Below are 21,321 nucleotides of genomic sequence, written 5' to 3' on the forward strand. Positions count from 1 at the left end.
CAATCTCCCTAATGCATTTGCCTTTCATCTCTCTGAGTTTAGGATGTTTTGTTCTAAAAAAAAAAAAACCTCAACAAATAAACAAACAAAAAAACAAAGCAAAAAGTTAGACCTTTGGACTTCTAAAGAAGGAATTCTTCATCAATACACTAAAATTTATAAACTTAGAGAATTCCTTGTTACACAGAATGGTTAAATGACTTGTCCAAGGTCACACAGGCAATCTTTCTCAGGGCAATTCCCATCTTGCCCTTCATAATCTGAGGGCCAGGTCTCCCTCCATTATACCATAATGTATAACATGATGAAAACACTGCTTCCTCTCTATTGTATTTACATCCTTTGAATTGATTTAAAGAATAAATAATAACTTTGAAATCCCTAGATATCCTTTTGGCTTTGCATAAATGGGAAAAAGAGACTAAGCAGAGATCAGTTTCTACAGCAGGTTTTGTAATTTTCTTTTTCCATTTACCATCGAAATGCAAGAGCATTTGTATCTGAAAATTCACAGAATGATGAAGTTAAATCAACTTTGAAGGCATGGGGGAGGGGAAATATTGAAAAGACTTAAGAGTTTTTACTTAAATTGGCTTACTTGTCTCTAACTTAATGCTTGCTGGAGTGACCCACAAGTCAATTCTTCTCCCTGCTTTCGCAAGCTCAGTCTTTCTAATGAATTTAGAAGAGAAACAGACTTCCTAGCATTTGAGAGATTTGGTCTATTCCTTTTGATTTTCCTTTTACCAGTCATGATCCTGGAACTACATGGTATGCTAGGCAGGAATAGCTAGTATTTGCAGTGGGGTGAAAACCTCTCAATTGCTAACTCCCTTTACTTTAGGTAGACACACAGTATGAAATATACATAACAGCAGTGTCTCTTATCTACATGAGGAAAAGACTATTTCAGATGAAATTTGATTTTCAAAAATAATTCTTGGGATTTTTTTTTATGCCTAAACTCTGGATAACTAGCACTGCAAACCCAAACGAGTGTCTCTCCAAGCAACCAATTAGAATAACCCCCAATCAAAGGCAGAACAAACTAGTACATTTTCGGACTCTGTTCTTTAATGACAAAAACTTGATTAATAGCTGTGTCCTTGTCTGGTGTTACAATTAATATGACTGAGTAGGATTTATCATCATCATTATCATTATCATTATCATCATCATCATCATCATTATTATCTTTTTTTTCAGAAACCCAGTTCAGCCATTGTTACTTCTGCAGTTAATTTCTGGAAAAAAGAAGATGAAATCTATAAATCTAAATTACAATATCTTCTCACAGCTTGTCAGGGGGAAAATGTTTCCCCTGTTGTGTACAATTACAAATGTCCTTGGCCGTGACAGAAGTATGAACAATAACCTGAGACAATATTTTTTAGAGAGCAATGATAAACCTCCCTACCTGATGCTCCATTCAGATTGGAGAGTTCTTTCTTCATTCCTGCTAACTGTGATTTGTCAGCAATAGTTAGGCAACCCTGTACTCTTTCTGTACTCTGCCAAACAAGAAAGAAAAAAAACAACAACAACAACAAAAAGCCTTGACATCTATATTTAAGGATTGCGCTCTGCAGAAGCAGCGGAGCTTCTGATTCTAATTACTACGCCTGGGATGACTACAAGGTGGAAAATAGCATACTGCTTGGCTGCAGCTCGCCAAAGTAGCACACCGGGAGTACATTTCTATGGTTGGGATCCCTTTCCCACAATCTCTACTGCAGGGCAAATTCTTCTGGCGTGCATGGCTGCATTCTAATTAGCTTATACATTGGGGGAAGGGGGGACGCATATCGTCATTTTAAAAGTGGAAAATATTACTCTTATTCTTGGGATTGGGAGAAGAAAGCTGGCAGAGTTTCCGAAAGAGCCCTTTCCTCCCGAGAATGGCACAGACGGAGGGGAGCGAGTGGCAACCGACTTAATCATTCTCAGGGAAAGGTGGTGAGTGGTGCTGCAAAAGGGAAATTCACTGGCGTGGGGGAAGGTAGCGACGAGCTGGCAGGAAATCAAAGTTTAGTTTGAGGGGTTGTTCGGGGGAGGCAGGGAGAACCCTGTCCAATTCTGATGATGAAGTTAAAAATAAGCTCACTTGGTAGAGAAGGGGCTACAGGAAAAGAGTGGGAGGGAGAGAGAGATCGGGCTGGATCGCATTTGGAAAATTATGCAGTACTTTCAATGATCCTGAGCTACTTGCTACTGCAAAAGTGCATTACTTTAACACCAGCATCTCCACAATGATGCTTATGGCTGTGAATCTCAGAAGAATTGAAATGACAAGATTCCGAGGTGAGACGAAAAGAAATACAGTGGGAATGAGTCTTGGTTATTGTTCATTTGGGTTGGATTCTTCGTGACCCCATTTGGGGTTTCCTTGGTGAAGAAACTGGAGTAATTTGTCATTTCCTTCTCCAGCGCATTGTACAGATGAGGAAACTGCGGCAATAAGGGTTAAATGACTTGCTCAGAATCACACAGTAGTAAGTGTATGAGGCCAGATTTGAAATCACCAAGCTGAATCTTCCTGACTCCAGGAACTCCATCCACTGTGTCACCTAGTTGCTCAAGGTATGAGCAGGGGGCTGCATGTTGCCAAGAATGACTTGCAAATGAGCAGTGATTTAATAAAAAGAAAACGAGATCAGTCAGAACATATGTGGACTGAAGTAATGTATCATATCATGCATCCAGTCGGTTATTTAGACAGAAAAACCAAAGTAGTAAAGTATTACCCTTTTCTCTGCCTCCCACAAAAGTATATAAAGAATAAGAGGAAACTTTTCAGTCCATTTGGTAGAACCTCCAGGTAGGGTTTAGGGGAAAGCATAGACAAGAAATCTGTATGTTTAAAGTTATGCTTTAAGCTATACTTAAAGTTATACTAGATTTCTAAATTCTTAATTAGATCAATGTATCACCTTCCCTTGATGCCTCATTAATCCTTTCCATCTTGGTGTGTGTGTGTATGTGTGTGTGTGTGTGTGTGTGTGTGTGTGTATTTGGTTTTCTTTTTAGTTCTCCTTCCTTCCTTCCTTCCTTTCTTCCTTCCTTCCTTTTTTAAAAGTGTTTTTCCCCATTCCTATCTTTGCATCTTCTTCTGCCTTTGGAGCTTCCTCTTATTTGCCATGCCTTCCTATCCCAAAGCCGTAATTCCTCATTATCACAGAATGATATGGTTGGGATGAGATACAATTCTGTTGGTAAAAAAAACAGTTGGGATATGATTCTGAAATAGCAATATTCCTTTTTAAAAAATACTCAGCAGCCTAGGAAATGGATTATAGTTATAAAGTGTAAATAGTAGTTAAAATTGGAAACCAAAAGACATCTTCAGATTTGTACAATATAGAATGAAGTGATGGTCAGCAGTCAACACTTTCTGACTTGGCACTGGGTTTGGCACTGTGGAGAGTCAGAGACAGAAGCAGAAAACTTTCAGTATTCACAATTTGTCGTTTGCAATTTTGCAAATTCATGGTATTCAGAACCAACTCACAATCTCTTTTTCTACAGGGCAATGATGCTTTGACATTGAATTTTCATGATGATATTTTCATGATTTTAATTATTTATTAATTTCATTAATTTATTATTTCACTAATAGAAAAATAAATGATAGGGCCACAAATATGTGAGAGGTTAAGAAAGAGAAAAAAAAGTCTTTGTTTATATTATGAAAAGCTGCATGGAACAGTGAATAGAGACTTGCCTTCAGATAAGGAAGATTTGGATTCAGGTTTCATCTTAGCACATGCTGGCTATGACTTTGGGCAAGCCACTTAATTTTGCTTTAGAAAACTAAGACTATAAGTACGGAAAAGTAGCCAACCTACTTTAGTAGAGAGAGCTTCCACATTTAGGAGTTCCTTAATACAAAGAAATCACAGGACTGATTCCTATCACTCATTCAATTGGAAGCTCCTTGAAGGCCAAAATTATCTTTTTGCTTGAATTTCTATTCCTAAAGTTCAGTAAGTGCTTAATAACTGTCTGTTGTTTTGCCTTGCAATATTTATATTTTTTATATTTTATCTGTTTGTAAATATAGCTATAAATATCAATATGGATATAGATATAAATACATACATATGCATACTCTATAGAATTCATGAATTTTCTTAAGGAAAGGATAGCAAAGGCAATACTACAAGACTGATATAGTCTCTGGCCTTTAAGGGCATATATATATAAATGTGATGACTATATATATATTATATATATATATATACATATACATATATATAATATATACACACACACACACACACACACACACACACATACATATATATAAATGTGATGACTGCGTTAGTACTCTGGATACCTTAGAATCAGCTGGAGTCAGGATAAGCAAAAATCCTTGGTCTTTATTCTTGGTCTTTAGAGGTAGGATTGAATTGGATGGACACAGAATTTCCACCACCTCCTTCTTCCTGGTCTACCACCAAAGTGACCCTGGCTCATCTTACTCCACCCCCTAGTCCCTCCTACAATTCTCTGTATACACCAATTATGGAGCCAGCACAGGATAGTGGGAAGGGCCATTTTCCAAGCATATGCTTATAGAATATTGTCCAATCAGTAATTATCCTTAAGTGCTCAGTTATCTGGACCTCAGTGCATAAACTCAAGAGTTTCAGCGCTCTCTCTCTCTCTCTCTCTCTCTCTCTCTCTCTCTCTCTCTCTCTCTATATATATATATATATATATGGATAATTTGTCAACAACAATGACAAACCTGATAATAACTTTATGCCTATGGATATAGCTATAGAAGGGAATCTAAAACCAATTAAGTGATCAGAAATTGGGTGTATTTAATCAAGGAAAACTTCAAGGAGGAAGTATATTTTAAGTAGTCATGAGAAAAATTAAGGCTGTCTTTTGTGAACAAGGAAGAGACAATTGAGAGAAATGAAGAGAAACATTTAAGGCATATGTAAAAAAATAGGTTGCTGGATATTTCATCCTGAATGTAGACATCTTAAATTCTTCTTCGCTGAGGCAATTGGAGGTGTCTTGCTCAGGGTCACATAGCTAGGAAATGTTAAGTGTCTGAGATCAGATTTGAACTCAGGTCCTCCTGATTTCAGGGCTGGTGCTCTATCTACTGTACCACCTAGCTGCTTCAGCATCTTAAAATCAATTTGACCAAAACTGAACTCATTTTCTCCTCAATCCTTCCTCTTTTGTAAACTTTTCTACAACTATTGAAGGTACTACCATCCTTCTACTCATTTAGGTATTCAAGCTCAGTTCATACATTCTTTCTCTCACTCTACATATCCAATTAGTTGCCAAATCTTGTAATTTCTTTCTGCACAATATCTTATGCATATATCCCTTATCTCCATTTATACCACTATTACTATTATTTAATCCTTATCACCTCTTGCCTGGATTACTTCAATAACCACCTAATTGATCCTTGCCAGAAGTCTCTCCCCACTCTAATCCATTTTCCACATAATTTTCAAACTGATTTTTGTAAAGCCTGTGTCTGGACGTACTTTCCATCTATTCTGTATTTATATAATATGTTTTGATTTATAGGCATCATCATCAACTCTTCCATTAAACTGTAAATTCTTTGAGGGCAGTCACTGCTTCCCCTTTACCTTTTATTCCCAGGACTTAGCACTGTGCTTGAGATAAATACTTATCGACTGACTAACCAACTATGAGCAACAGATATAAGGAAGTTATATAGAGGGAGAGGACATCAGGTTTACTTATGAAGAGCACTGATATTCAATCAAAAAAGACAGCAGGACAGAGTGGGGAAAAGTTGGTTTCCTTTCTTGTATTTGTACACTCCCTACCCAAATTTGCATTTATTTTGCAGATATTCTGCTTTTATTTATGGTTCTATATTTTGTCTTCATTGTTAGAATATAGTCTCTTTATTTTTGGCTCTATAACTCCAGACTTTATCATAGTGTCTGATACACAGAAGGTACCTAGTAAATACTTATTGATCCATCAATTGATCTGTAGTCAGAGATTTTAGGTTTCAAATTCTTACTTGAAGTCACATCTACTTTCTGAGTCTGTTTGCTCATCTGTAAAGTGAAGAGGCTAGATCTGAGGATCCCTCAATCTCTTTTCAGCTACATATAAGGGGCAAGGAGAAGAGAAAGAAAGGGAACAAACTTACTATATGCATAGCATTGTGGTAAGCAATTTACAAATGTGCTCTCATTTGATACTCACCACAACATTGCGAATTCACCATGTTTATTTTTGTTGTAGTTGATATTTTTTATTAATATTATTATTGTCATCTTATAGTTGAGGAAACTGAGACAGAGGTCAAGTGATTTGTCCTGAGTCACAGCTAGTAAGATCAAATTTGAACTCAGATCTTCCTAACCTTAGATCCAGCTCTCTCCCCACTGGCCCATCCAGTTTTCTCTAATGAGATAGGAATCAGTGAAAATTTTTATGAGTGGATTAACATTAATTCAGTTCAAACAGCATTTATTAAACATCTCTCAAAGTGCATAAAGGGATAAAAGATGAAAAGCCACATTTTCTGAAGGTGCTTAGGCAATTTAGAAATCAGTCAGTCAGTCAATTAACATTTATAATGTGTTTACTATTTGTAGAAATTATGTTAATTGCTTGGTATGCAAAGAGAGGCAAAAGTATGATCCTTGCTCTCAAAGAGATCACATTCTATTTGGAGAGACAATATGTAAAGAACTATAGCTATATAAGAGAGTTTGTGTGTGTATGTGTGTGTGTTAGTGGAAAATAATCTCACAGGAAAAGTATGCAGAGGGACATTGAAATGCCTCCTGTAGAAAATAGGAGTTGAACTGAGTCTTGAAGGAAGATAGAGAAGCCAGGAGGCAGAGATGAGAACATGAGATATAAATATATGGTAGCATGAGATAAGGGCAAGTTAGAAATGTAATAAAGATCTATATAAATATTTGAGGAAGGCTAGCTTCATAGAGGGGTCAAGACCTTCTAGCACCTTTTTTCAAAGGAAGACAATGACTTCAGCGGCTGGAAATAAGAATGAAGGCCATTCCAGGCAAGCAGGACATGTAGGGGAAAGTACAGGATGAAATTAGGAACAAGTCAGTGGTCCAGCTTGACAGGAACATGGAATATGTAGAGGAAAATAATGTGAAAAAGGCAGATCTGAGCCAAATTGCATAGGGCCATAAATACTAGGAATAAGGAATCTGTGTTTTATTCTATCAACTATAACAAACTCCTAGAGAATTGTTTTATACATCAAGTCTTCAAAAATATATTGATTTTGTATATGACCCTATGCTCTCTGCATCTTGTCCCAGAGCACTCTTATGAACTCCCCAGAAATTCAAGACATGGTTCTAACTACTTGCAAAGGGAGAAAATAATAGGCAACCCGTTGAGTTGGTCCATCAAAACATCTCTTGGAAACTAACTACTTATTGGATATTTCCAAATGACTGTCTTGGAGATATATAAGGAATATGTCTAATGTCAAACTTATTATCTATCTGTCTAAACCATCTCCTTTTCAAAACTTCCCCATTTTTGACCAAGGCACCCTCATCCTTCCCATCTCCTGGGTTTGTAAACAACTTCCTTGGATTCCTCACTCTCCTTCACTCCACACATTTAAGAAATTTTCAGATTTTGCTTTTTCTTTATTCACAACATCCTTTGTTATTCAAACTCTTCTCTATTCACACAGTTATCACTCTCACCTTATTCAGGCCCTCTTCACCTCTTACCTGGATTATTTCAACATGCTCCTAATTATTCTCTCCCGCTCAAATCTCTCCCTGTTCTAATTGATCCTAAAAACAAACAAACAAACAAATCCATTTAGGTGTTTCTATTTTGCCTAAAGTAGAAGAGCAGCAGCCTTTTATTGGGTCACCTTTATTGTTGCTGCTGATTTTAGAAGCCTTTATTTCATATGTGAACTGGTTTGCCCTTCCTTAGCAGCCTGGTAACTCCCTCATTCCCAGACTCTTTGGGGCTCACAGTATTAGTGCTGGCTCACACATCTCTGAGATAGGTTTTAGCTCTCCTATAGCTCAGAACTCCCAAAATCAAGCAATTCATCAGCCCCAACCTCTCTACTAGCTGGTACTATAGGAATGCATCACCATGCTAGCCATTCTACTCCATTTTACACACTGCTGCCAAAGTAATTTTCCTTAAGGACAGATCTGACCACGTGACTCATGCACTCAATCAACACCACTGGTTTCCTGTTGCTCCTAAAATAAAAAAATAAACTCTGCACTTTAGCTTTCGAAGCCCTATACAACCGGGTCTCAAGCTAATTTTCTAGTTCATTGGATATTACTCCTTTATCCATATTCTAGGATCCAAACAAACAAGCCTCTTTTCTTACTTTAATATGTTGCTCATACATGATGTTCTTTATGAAGCCTTTTCTGCTCTCTCCCACCAACTTCTAATGCTCTTCCACACCCACTACCTTTTATTTAACTACCTTGCATATATTTCTGTTTATTCACTTTGTATTTATCCTGTAAATATTTTTATTTGAACTTTTAGTATCTCTTATTTAAATAAACTCACAAACAGGGATTGTTACATATTTTATATTTGTATCTACAGTTCCTAGTGGAGTGCCTGGCACACAGTAGGTACTTAATAAATACTCGTTGATTGATTGGTTGACTGATATTGCAGGTAGAAAATAAGCTAGGTCCATGATTGATTAGAAAGAGATTTAGCCAGATCACATTTGAGGAACTGCAATATTGATAATAGTTGTTTATAGATCTAAAAAGTTGGCTGGCATAAACCATTTCTTTCAATATTGATATTTCTCAGTGATGGTACATGAATACAAATTGTAGAATATGCCATTTCAGAAGACTTAAAACTAAAAGTAAAGCAAATGAAAATGGGAAAATATGTCATAAGAATAAATACTTTGTAATATTTTCCTAATTATGATATGTAAACAACAACAGTAACTAGCATATATATATAGCAACTACTATGTTAGAAATATATATATATATGTAATTATATTTTAATACAACTGTTCAGAGAGGTAGGTGCTATTATTATTTTTCAGTTGCATCTGACTTGTCAAAATGCTATTGGGGTTTTCTTGGCAAAGATACTGCAGTGAAGCTTCCTTACCATGAGTTCTCTTCAACAGAAAAATTACAGGTTCTAAATACCATTAACAATCACAAAAGCAAACAACAATGTCAAGCAGTAGCAAATTCTGATGTATTTTGATTTTAGTCCTGGAGAACCGATAAGGAAACATAGATTTATTTATGCATTAGAGAAGCAGTGATTACTGACATGGCATATGATATATACGTAATTGATATAATAACTGGCTTTGTTTAAATGTTTTCCTTTTTTACAAGGAAGAGATCAATGGATAGGAATGAGTGATATTAAACAAAAGTGATGGACATCTGAAAACAAGAGGCAACAATAAGGTGTTTTTTTTTTTAAATTAATCATTACTCTAAGCAGCTTTTTTCTTTTCAATAAGAAAACAACAACAACAACCCAACAACAGCTTTCAGAGGACATCAATCATAAAATGGCCCAAACATTTCATCATATCTATTATTTCTAATTTATTCAAGATAAAATTCCTGGACTTGAATAAGAATAAGGAATACATTCCTTATTTAGCATTCAAAATCAAATAAAAATCATTCAAAATACAGTGAAAAGTTTGGAATGCTTTATTATCTTTATTTTGGTGTTTATAATAGTCTCTCTTTGGACTTATCCTGAATTTGACTTTGAACACAATCTAGTACATTGTAAATTTGTGAATATTGCCAAAACTTACAAATGGAAGAAGGGAAATAAGCATCTGTTAAATAACTATTATGTTTCAGGCACTGTGATAAGTACTTTACCAATATTATCTTAATTGATCCTCACATAAACATTGGGAGGTAATAGCTATTAATATTTTTGAGTGATTATATCTATATACACATATAAATATACACATAAATAGTTATATTATTTGTATATGTTTATATAATATTTTATTTCACTGCTGAGGAAACAAGCAGACAGTGGTTGTATCTTGTCGAGGAGCACACAGCTAGTAAGTGTCTGAGTTTATATTTGAATTCAAGTCTTCTTGACTCCAGGACCAGTTCTCTCTCTACTGCATCACCTAGCAGGCCTCTAATATGTCCAGGGTTAACACACTCTTTTAAAAGCATTCTCTGCCTTCCTGGAAAGTACCTTAATAATTCTAGGATACATATCATTAGCTTTTTAAATGCTTCCTTACTACTTATCCCTATCTGACCCTTTTTATCATTCTGACTTAATTTTTGAATTTTATTAAAAGTAGCTAACTGAACTCTCTTTCCCCTTCAACCTTAGGAAAAGAAGCAGCCAAGAGTAAGTTAAGGAAGATTAGGTATCTTCTTTTCCCCACTCTCTTGATGAAGGATAGGGAGGAAGAAATTCCTTGAATTGTACTGAGATGAAATGACTTTTTCTTGGAAATTATAAGATAGAGAAACAGGTTCATTTCCCTGATGTGACCCAAGAACTATGGGCCAACAAAGATTTTAAAGCAGGGGAATACGGTATGCATTAATAAGATGATTTCCCTCCAGATATATGGAAGATGGATTGGAGAAGGAAGAGAATAGAATCAGGGAGGTCAATTAGTTATTAGAACAATCTAGGTGAGAGCTGATGTGGTCCTAATCAAATATACAATAAGATGATTCTTACTGTTGTGTGTAAAATATAATGAACAAAGTAGAGCTTAGACTAACAGTGGTTGGATTGTTGAGCCTGAAATTGAGAAATTCATCTTCCTGATGAATCTAGCCTCAAAAACTTACTAGATTTGTCACTTAACAAGCCACTTAAGCCTATTTTCTTCAGTTCCTCACCTGTAAATGAGCTGGAGAATGAAATGGAACACCATTTTAATCTCAAGAAAACATCAAAAGGGGTCACAAATAGTTGGACTCACTGAAACCATTGGACAACAAGAAAAGAGTTTAGAAGGGCTCTAAGCAGTTCCATTGTGTTTCTTACAGCTGTCAAGATGAAGAGCAAGGGACAAATCCAAGAGCTGTGGAAGAACATAGCTATTAAACATTTGGCACCCTTGTGTAATTGACTGAGTCAGGAGTAGGCTTCACTTCAAGAACAGCCTAGATAGCCACTTGTTACCTACGTTGCAGAAGTAATTGTTGCTTAGTTATGTGTTGGGTGTAATACCTTTTGGAGTTCCTTCCAAATCTTAATTTCCATAATTCTGTAAATAATCATGATATAGAATCAATCTCTGTGTAGATCTAAAGGCCAGATTTTAGTCCAACCACACGCCCAATGGAAAAATTTTTTTTTACAACATTCCTTGAAGGTTCTGCTCCAAGGTGTATGTTCATCAGTAGATAGCTAATATTTAAATATCTCTTTAAGATTAACAAAGGGCTTTCCATAAATTATTTCATTTGAATATAATAACAACTCTGTAAGTACTATAATTAAAGGATAATTTCCATTTCACAGATAAGGGAACTGAGGCTAAGTGATTGCCAAGAGCCACAAAGCCAGTTCACAAGTAGGATTTGAACTCCAGGTCCATTGCTTTTTGTGTTATACAAAGGAATACAGTTTTAGGTAGGAAGTTAACTTGAATGACCTCTAAGATCTTTTGAAGTTTTAAAAATTCTATGATTCTTTTTCACAAGGTGATAGATAGCTAGATCACATATGGCATTATGCAGTCAAGTGTTAGTTTTTTAAAATACATTTTCCTAGGAAACTATTAACACAACTGACAAAGGTGATGGATGATACATACCATACATATCATGTGTGTATGAATTTATGAAAGATAGCATAGCTTAGTGATTAATTTAGCTTAGAATAAGGAAGGCTTGGGTTCTATATAAGATACATTTGGCTTTGGGAACCTGGGCAAGTCACTGAAAATCTCACTGGTCTCAAAAACCACTATAAGACTAGTTGAAAAGGAGTACCAATCTGCACAGGGAGAGAGAATTTTCTCTATACTATTGAAATCTCAGGTCTGGACCAAAATGGATCAATACATATTGATGAATTATATATTGATTAGAGAGCTTTCACAAAAGAAGTGTGTGATTCTTTAAACCTGTAACTATCATAATATATGCATATACATTAAGTGTATGACATGTGAGTTTGTATGTACATTATGGCATTCTTAATTATGATGAGAATTATGAGGAAATTTTGGGAAGATGAAAGAGAAAGTTAGAAATTTACAGGCTCTCCAAATTTTCTCCACAGAAAGAAAAACACCATACAATGAACATAGAACATCAAAAAAAAAATAGCAAAGTAGTTGTCCTCCTAAAACAACTTGAAAAGATCTCAGAAAAGACAGCACCTTCAGGGGCCAAGGTTTGATCTGAATGAAGTATAGATACCTTTAGGCCAATTCTGTTGAATTAACAAATAGCAGCAGGCTCGTTGGGAAGGAGACTAAATTTCAAGAAATTCACCTCAGCTTTCACTTCACTCTCTATCTCAAGAATTTTCTCCTCAAGAACTTTTATTTCACAAACACAAACACAAACTCTAAGGAAGACCAGAAAGTTAAGTGTAGGAAGATGGAAGGACCCCCTGCTGTTTCTGGAAGCCAGGCCTACTTTTACTGATTGGAAATGATCCCAGGCTGCAGCTGTGGGCGGGGAGAAGTGAAAATACACCAGGTGAGTGCTGTATCACAGGGATCAAAAACATATTCTGAACAAGGAAGAGTATTAGGGCAAAAAAAATTAGCTTTATATGCTAACTGGATAAGAATTAAAATAAGGGCTGTGTCTTCAGGCATTGTAGGTGGAGGGAAGGTGGTTTGATGGATTTTGTGTAATTTCTTTGACTAAATTATGGACTAACTGAAATTCTGGTTTGGTGGAGTCCAAAGAGAAGTGATGCAGACTAGAGTTCCTCTATCTGTCCCTTATATAAAATGTTTATTGATTTCTGCTCTAAGGATAGTGCATTGTGCTTTATGGCTTAGGGGAGTCTGTGGGGCAAAAAAGGGCCAGCTCCTTATCAGTAAAGCTACCCAGCCATAACCCTCCTTTAGTTCTTCACTAATTGCTCTAGAACATATCAATTTGTTTCCCAAATAGCATCTTTTCTGATTTAACTTGTATTGACACTCATCAGAATTAAGATTAATTTTTTTTTTTAACTTCAGGAGTGAAGGGAGGATGAAGAATGGAATTTATCTGACATCCCCTTTTATAGCCATTAATTTAGGAATAGTTTATAGTTCTATCATGAAAGATAATGTTTTACTAGCTCAAATAAAATCTTGATTTATCATGAGAAATATCACAAAAATACTGAGTATAGCTTATGTCTTGCTGAGAAATAAAAAGGACATTTAAATTTCTTGTCTAGGATTATAATTAATATTGACTCATTATTATTGTTCAGTCATTTTCAATCATGTATGACTCTTTGTAGCCCCATATGGGCTTTTTTATTTTCCTTATTTCTTTTTTTTTTTTGCAAAAATAGTAGGTGGTTTGCCATTTCCTTTTCCAGTTCATTTTATAGATGAGGAAAGAGGCAAACTGGGTTAAGTGACTTACCTAGGATCACACAATCTAGGAAGTGTCTGAGGTGAAATTTGAATGTAGGATGAGTCTCCTTGATTTCAGGCCCAGCTCTCTATTTACTGGGCCACCTAATTGCCCTGAACTCTTATTATTATGTAGTAATAATTAAAAAAAATAAGGAAATATCTATTCAAAATAAAAACCAATTATGATTGACAATAAAAAAATGTAAATAATAACCTGAGGGATTTATTTATGCTTCTTTTTTATTTGTAATGGTAATATATTTCAAGTGTAATTCACATTGTATTAATTACCAAAGTTAAAACTTTAGCTGTGACATTTCCATATTCATAACCACAGTGGACATTTAGACAAATTCAGGATGAATATATACTAATTTTCCATTTGGAAAAATATTGGGACTGAAGAAAGAATTTGACTGGGAGATGAAAAGGAGAATAACAATTCTGAAATTCTACATGGGAAAAAGTGGTGAGATAACTCAGGAAATTATAGGATTAATACACGTAAAAGGCATGGAACTGAAAAAAAGTACAATAGTCATCATTTAGGTCTTTCATACTCAAAATATTTTCATCTGTGTTATGACCTACTTAAAAAAAGATTGACTTCACCACTTTCTTTCTTTTTTTCTAGTCAAGCTAGGTTTGTCCAGAGATGAGAAAGCTCCCAGATGAGCAGTTTTTATTCATGTATTATTCAGTATATGACCATATTTTCTCACTGGGATCCCTGTTCTTCCCATTATTTTAGCTTTACATTTGAATTTTGAGATAAGGATAACATTACTAAAGCATTTCAATCCATGAGGGCAGTGTTCTTTAGACAGTCATTGTTTCCACAACTATACCTAATGCTGATGTGATAGGTGCTCAATAAATATTTGTGGAATTGAATTGAAGAGATATAACATTCTTGTTATATAATTAAACATGATATAACATTCTAATGTTATCTAGAGACCTAATCTTGAGGTATCCCTTTGTAACACTCTGGAGTGAAAATTGATATTGGAAAGATTTAAAAAGCAATAAAATAAACCTAGATCTCCCTAAAAAAATGTAGTGAAATAGTCCAATAGTTCCAATGAGGAAAAATTTACCATACCGTTTCCTTTAAAAGAAAATGGATTTTAAAAAGAAGATAAAATATACTTTTAAGTTCAAGTCACTTCTTTTCTTGTCTTTAGTTTCCTTTTTGTAAAATGAATAAGCTATACTGGATGATCACTAATAACATCTCTCTTTATTCTTCCCTCTCTCCTTTCCTCCCTCTTTCCATTCCTCTCTCTCTTTCTTTCCCCTGTCTCCCCGTCTGTCTGCCTATCTTTGTCTCTCTGTTGGTGTGTATGTCTCTGTCTGTTTCTTCTCTGTATCTCTCTCTCTCTGCTTATCTATCTCTCTGTTTATCCTATCTATCCATCCATCCATCTACCTACCTATTTACCTACCTACCTACCCATCTACTCATCATCTAAAGAATCAGTGTAGTATAATGGATAGAGAGCTGAGTTTGGAAATAGCAAGACCCAGATTCAAGTTTTGTCTCTGATACACTTTAGATTTGTGACCCTGGGAAATTGTTTAACCTCATGTTGTTAATCCATGCAACTCTCTAAGACTTAAATTGTTAAGTTTCCTCACTGAGAGTGCCTTATATCAACAAAATCATAGATTTGGGACCAAATGGGGGAAGAGATTAAGTTATTACCTTTGTTCATTATTTTAAAAAATTTTATCAGTGGTAAACATGGAATGAAAGAAAGAAAAGTAATAGTATTAAAAAAAAAAAAAAACCCTTCCTTACCCTTAACCTGCTTACTTAAAAGAAAAATCAGATTTTATGAAGATTAAGTTATTTCTTCTTCCAGTATAATTTCATGTTGGCTTAGATATAATACTTAAATGGTGACTATTAGTTGAAATTAAGAACCATTATTTCCCATGTCACTCAATAAAGGAAGAGAAACCAAGGAGTTCAAATATCTGATTTATGGAAGATGAGTTCCATGTAACAATGCCAAACAAGTTAAACTATGTTGCCCCATAAATAACTTTAAAGCTAACAAGTTGCAACAAGGAAGGAAAAGTTGAAAAAGTCATTTCATTGTATTGTGGGGCTGCAAGTCATAAAATAATGGGGAGTGAACCAAAAAATGTCAACAAAATATGTCCATTGAAAGGTAATTACATTTTGGTTTGGGGTTGGATGAGTGACTTAGTTTTGTATTGTTTTGTAACAGCAGTGTTGCTTTCTATGCTGAAATCTAATGAAAATAACTCTACATGTCTAAAACACAAAAATAATCAGAGTTTACTGTTCCATCATGATGACAGGTCCTGGTATGGGGATTTCCCAGAGGTGAATTCTGGAGGAGGACTTGTCCTGAAGGAAGAAGAATTATGAAGGTAATTGGGAGGTTTTTAGAATAGGAAAGAACAGAGGGAAAATTTGGAAGGATTTACAGAAGTTGAAGGAAAATCAATTTTCAGAGATGGATTCAGGAAGGAAGAGAAGGGCTATAAGAATAGGAACAGAAAGAAGGAAAAGCAGAGGAAATGGAGTTGAAAATTAAAAAAAAAACAGGATAAGCTTATAGGAAGAAAAGGAAGTTAAGTGTGTTTCTTATATTGCAAAAAAAGTGAGGAAGTACTGTCTAAGGGAGTAGACCACAAATAACAAAAACAACAATGAACCAAAGCTCTTGCTTCCAGAAAACATGGGAAAGAAAGAAGAACTCTCCAGTTTTAAGTAGAATGTTCAATCTTCCATCATCTTTTGGCTTTATTTTTGCCAAAATTCAGAACAAATATTTCTTCTTCTAGGTAGAGGGCCTCAGAGAATATTTCCCCACCCTTCAGGTCATTTGGCAACAAAGTGAGGAAGAGAAACTGAGATAGCTATTTATCAACTTGATAAAAACAAAGGGAAGATGAAAAAGAACATTCCAAGATTTATCAGACCACAAGCTACAATCCATTTCTGGTGATGCACTTAGATGCCAAATAATAGTACAAGAAAGAACTTAGAAAATGTTGCTAAAGGCTGCCATGTTCATTTTTGGAAGAAACTGAAAAACTTAGGAGCTTTAATGGTATTTTTACTGATATCAGTCAAAGGCAGGAGATCTAGGAAAAGCAAGAATTTGAAGAAGCAAGTAGGTGGTTAAGAAAGTGGTATCTGAGAATGAAGAGGGGACCGCAAAACTCTGAAAATCCTTAAAGGAGAAAATCTCCTTCAGCTCTGTCTCAGTGAGGGACTCCACCCTAAGGACAAACAGTTTCATTTTTGTTATCTGGGTGGGGTTGGCTCAGTCCTGAAACTCATTGAATTCAATTCAAATTCTAGCCCTAGCTGAAACCCAGTGAGGAGCCAATTTGGGACTCCACCCATGGGCACCCTTTAGCTAAATCTCTCATTATATAAAAGAGCCTAACTAAAATCCTCTTTTTGCAGAGGTTCCAAATATGCCATACTATGCTATACTTGGCATACCAAAGGCTTCTGCCCACTGAAATACTGTTTCCAGTGCTACCCTCTCTTTACCTTCATCTATTTCCCTAACTAGACTTTAATTTTACTTCCAATCCCCATAATAAATCTCTTTTATCCATCTAGGTTTTCGGGTCTGTAAATTCCTTTATAGAGAACTTCTGTGCCACTGAAGGGAGTCCCCAAAACTCTCTACCCTTGTGCCAAATCCAAAGGGGTTGCATAGGGAGCTCCATTTGACTTCCTGAACCCCACACCTGCCACTAGACCTCATTTAACTCCCTAACCACCAGAAACCCTAATTTCATTTGGGTTCCCCAAATCTAAACCTCATCAAGAATGGGATTTGGATTTCTGAATCATGACTTAAAATAAAGAAGTTATGGGCAACTGACCAGGGATGAAATATAGTTAGAGAGAGCTGTTTTAGTCTATAATCTTACAATTCTAATAAAAGCATCATTGTGAGGTAGGGGAAAAAAAAACTTTTTATGCATATCCAATATCTTAGATACCATAAAAAGTAGCAATAAAATAGAAAGGAGAAGAACAGTAATGTAGAAAGGAGAATAGCAGAAGAGATGCAGATCTGCAGGAGAGATGAATTTCAAAGAAAGAGATAGCAATAAAATTCATGGCTTCAGCAATCTATGCAGTAGTGAAGAAAGCGTATGTAATATGTAATGACAAGTAGAGATATAATGAACTTGGAAACTTTTTTGGGAATGACAGCTCTATTTTAGTATTGATAATACTAAATTTGTACTAAATAATGGGGAGGGCAGATCTGCACTTTGGGAAGATCAATTTGACAGTTGATTCAAGAATGGACTGCAATGGGGACAGACTTTAGACAGGGGGACCAAACAATAGACTGTTGAAATAGTATAGGAATGAGGTGATGAGGCCTTGAACCAGAGTGGTAAGAGTGTTTGAGGAGACATATTTCACATGTGAGTGAGATTGCAAAGGTAAAAGTGAAGAGGTTTTAGCAACAGATTGGATGTAAGAGATTGAGAGAAAGTGAAGAGTCAAAGATGATATTTAGGTTGCAAACGTGAGTGAAGAGGAAGTTGGTAATATTCTTGGCAATGGGAGGGAAATTAAGAAAGAAGAGTTTGAGGAGAAAAGTAATGAGTTCCTTTTTAGACAGGTTGAGAAAATAGAGGCCATCTTCTCAAATATTCCATACTTCATATCTACTCTATTCAATATCCACAACACTCCATGAACTGGATTTCTTGTTTCTGTTCCTTTTTTTCCTATGTAGGCTTGTTTTCATATCTTCAATTAGTACCTTTATGTAAATAATATCCAAATTTATCTATCTGTCCAATCTTTTATGTTTCTTTCCAAAATTCATCCTACCCTCTATCCTCCTAAATTTATTCTTTTTTTTTTTTTTGGCCCAAGATACAATTATCTTTTAAGTTACATATGTTCATGAACTCAGGGTTATATTATGTTCTTTATTCTTTATTATCTCTCAAATCCGATCAGTTGCCAAACCTTGTCAATTTTACTTCCACAACATATCTTGCATTCATTCTCTTATAAAGAAATCCCCTTTATCACCTCTCCCCTGGGCTATTGCAATAGCTTCTTAATTCATCTGGTCTCCCTATTCACAGGCCCTCCTATCTCTAATTCATCTCTTACACATATGTCAAATTAACAACCTCCCAAGATATAGGTCTGACCACAACTCTTCTAGATGAAGATGAGGTCTGCCCTGGACAGGCCATAGCTAGAACATTTTGTACAATTCCTGCTTTCTGAAAAATATTGATCATCTTGGAAACATTCAGGAAAGGATAACAAGTCTTTTTATTCATCAGTTACAAACAATACACATGCCTTTCAACTACAGGAAAAATTCTAATCATTCATTTATGATTACTTGGATGAATATTTGTTTATAATTTTAAAAGAAGGGAAAAAAAGAAGGATGAGCACTAGGCTCATCCCCAAATGGAATAATTTCCTCAGGAAGTAGTATGTCCTATCTAATTGGGGGTCTTTGAGTAAAAGATGACCACCTGTTGGGTATATTGTAGATGATATTTTTATCTGATTGAGTGAGATGATCATTTAGATCCTCCCAACCCTGAGATTTATGTGATTGAATAAATAAGAAGTTGTAGCAATGTGGAAACAATGTTTGGTAGAATTCAGGAAGTCTGACCCAGAATTAACCCAACTAAGGAGTTTTTCCTTAGTTGACATTTTGAACTTTGAAGCTACAAAACTTTGGCAATTCTAGGCAGATAGCAACAATCCTGTTTCCAATAAACTATTCTCAGAAGAAAAAATTTCAAGCTTCCTCTGGAGTTATTAGATCCACCCTTCTAAGAGGATTTAGGTCAGACTTCAATTGCCATTAGATTCAAGATTTAACTTTCATTTATGTCCTTTACAGCTTGCAATTAAAACCAATACTGGCAACTATGAAGGATTGTACTCCCAAGGGAAAGGATTTTTTTGTATTACTTTCAAGGTCTTTCCAGTCTTGTGTTTCTCTAAAGTAATAAGGACCATTGGGAAGAGCTAAAGCCAAGGGCTAAATGCACCCCAGAGAAATTAATTCAGAAGACTCTTAGAACTTTAAACTATTGGCTTCTGTAAAAAGAGAAGCTATCTGTGTGAAGTTTGAGGAGGTGGTGGTTATTTCCATCAAAAAGGCAGCTGGAAGCACAGTAAATAAAGCTTTGATCATAGAGTCAGGAAAACCTGATTTCAAATCCAGACTCAGATATTTGGACAGGTGTGATCTTAGGTAAGTCATTTAACTTTTCTCAGTATCAATTTCCTCAATTATAAAATGGATATAACAACAGCACCTAATTTGCAGGAATGTGTAGCTACGTGGTGCCATGGATAAGGTGCTAGACCTGGAATTAGGAAGATTCACCTCAGTGGGACACTGAGCAAGTTACTTAACTCTATTAGTCTTAGTTTCCTTATTTGTAAAATGAACTGGAGAAAGGAAATGGAAAATTACTCTTAAGTCTTTGCTAAGAAAACCCCCAATGATATCACAAAGAACTGAACACTACTGAAATGAATGAAACAACAGAAAACAAGGGCAAATTACTCTACTATCTTTGCCAAGAAAGTGACAAAGCAAATGTGTTCACAAAGACTTGGATATGATTAAAAATTACTGAATAACCTTGCAGTAAGCCTAAAATGAGATATTTATAAAAATTGCATAGCATAATGGCTGGTACATAATAGGTACTACATAAATACTTATTCCCATTCATCTCTGCTTCTTCCATCAAGGGGAAATCAGGAAGCAATTTGTTAAGTAAAAGCATATTAGTACACAAATTTGAAGTAGAAATCAGGTAGTGAAGCATTAGTATTATTATAAGTCATGGCAGGGAGAAATTGACTGACAGCTTTTTTCTGTCAGTAAATGAACTCCGAATACAAATAATCTCCTACTTAAAATATAGCATAGGCAACAGATCAAAGTGAAGGATAGGTAGTTAGTATATTCAGATTACTTTGAAAGTAGGGAAAAGGCTTGCTAAGTTATGGTTGGTCTGGGAGATGGGAAGAGAATGACATTTTCCCTCTGTGGTTAATGTAATAGGGGAATGGAAAATATCAAAAACAAGAACATGATGTGGAGTGTGTGATCATTGTACTCTGAAATAGAGACTGAGTTAAAGATGGAACTCTTTGTTCCAAGAGAAAAAAATGCAAAACTCTCTAACTGCTATCCAGCTTCATAAAGGACATGCAATTAAACCATGTACAGACTAGTCTTAATAAGTGGTTAGTCAAGAAATTTATCAATTTTTCAAAGTGAGCAGAGAAATGTGAAATTGAGGTTCTTCCTTGTGTATACTCAGTGATTCCACTGAGTATAAAGCCTTGCTAGCAGCAAGCTGACTAATCTAAGATGAATGATTGTATCTGGAAAGATACCCTATCATTCCTCCTTATTTGTCACTCTGTCCAATGAGAATTGAGTATTTGGGATGACATATAGCCTTTATTAATTAGAAGCATATGTCCATTGTATGTCTAATTGGAATTTTAATGGGTATGATACAATAAAAAGCAAGTTTCTTGCTGTTAGCTGTAGTAGCTGTAAGTGGCCAATCTCTGATGCAGGAAAAAAGAAGTGTCAAAACTGTTAGAGATGTTATGCCTTCTCGTTGTTGAGGACTCTATATTATTATCATTTAAGACAGGGGCATTACTTTAG

The 21,321-nt window shown here is 35.4% G+C and overlaps 1 protein-coding gene and 1 long non-coding RNA gene across 3 annotated transcripts in view; one reads left to right on the top strand and one right to left on the bottom strand.

Moving 5' to 3' along the window:
• The window catches only part of SLC35F3 (solute carrier family 35 member F3), a 520,309-nt gene that overhangs the window by 231,786 nt on the left and 267,202 nt on the right, over positions 1-21,321 (bottom strand). The window lies entirely within an intron of this gene.
• LOC127559650 (uncharacterized) overlaps positions 1,243-21,321 on the top strand; it is an 80,479-nt gene continuing 60,400 nt past the window's right edge. Inside the window, exons 1-3 of one of the 2 annotated variants that reach the window (XR_007953177.1) lie at positions 1,243-1,956; positions 2,428-2,580; positions 15,944-16,015. This is a non-coding gene — a long non-coding RNA (uncharacterized LOC127559650). The other variant, XR_007953178.1, reaches the window with a different exon arrangement.

This window comes from Antechinus flavipes, chromosome 4 (assembly GCF_016432865.1).
Source record: "Antechinus flavipes isolate AdamAnt ecotype Samford, QLD, Australia chromosome 4, AdamAnt_v2, whole genome shotgun sequence".
Taxonomy (NCBI): domain Eukaryota; kingdom Metazoa; phylum Chordata; class Mammalia; order Dasyuromorphia; family Dasyuridae; genus Antechinus; species Antechinus flavipes.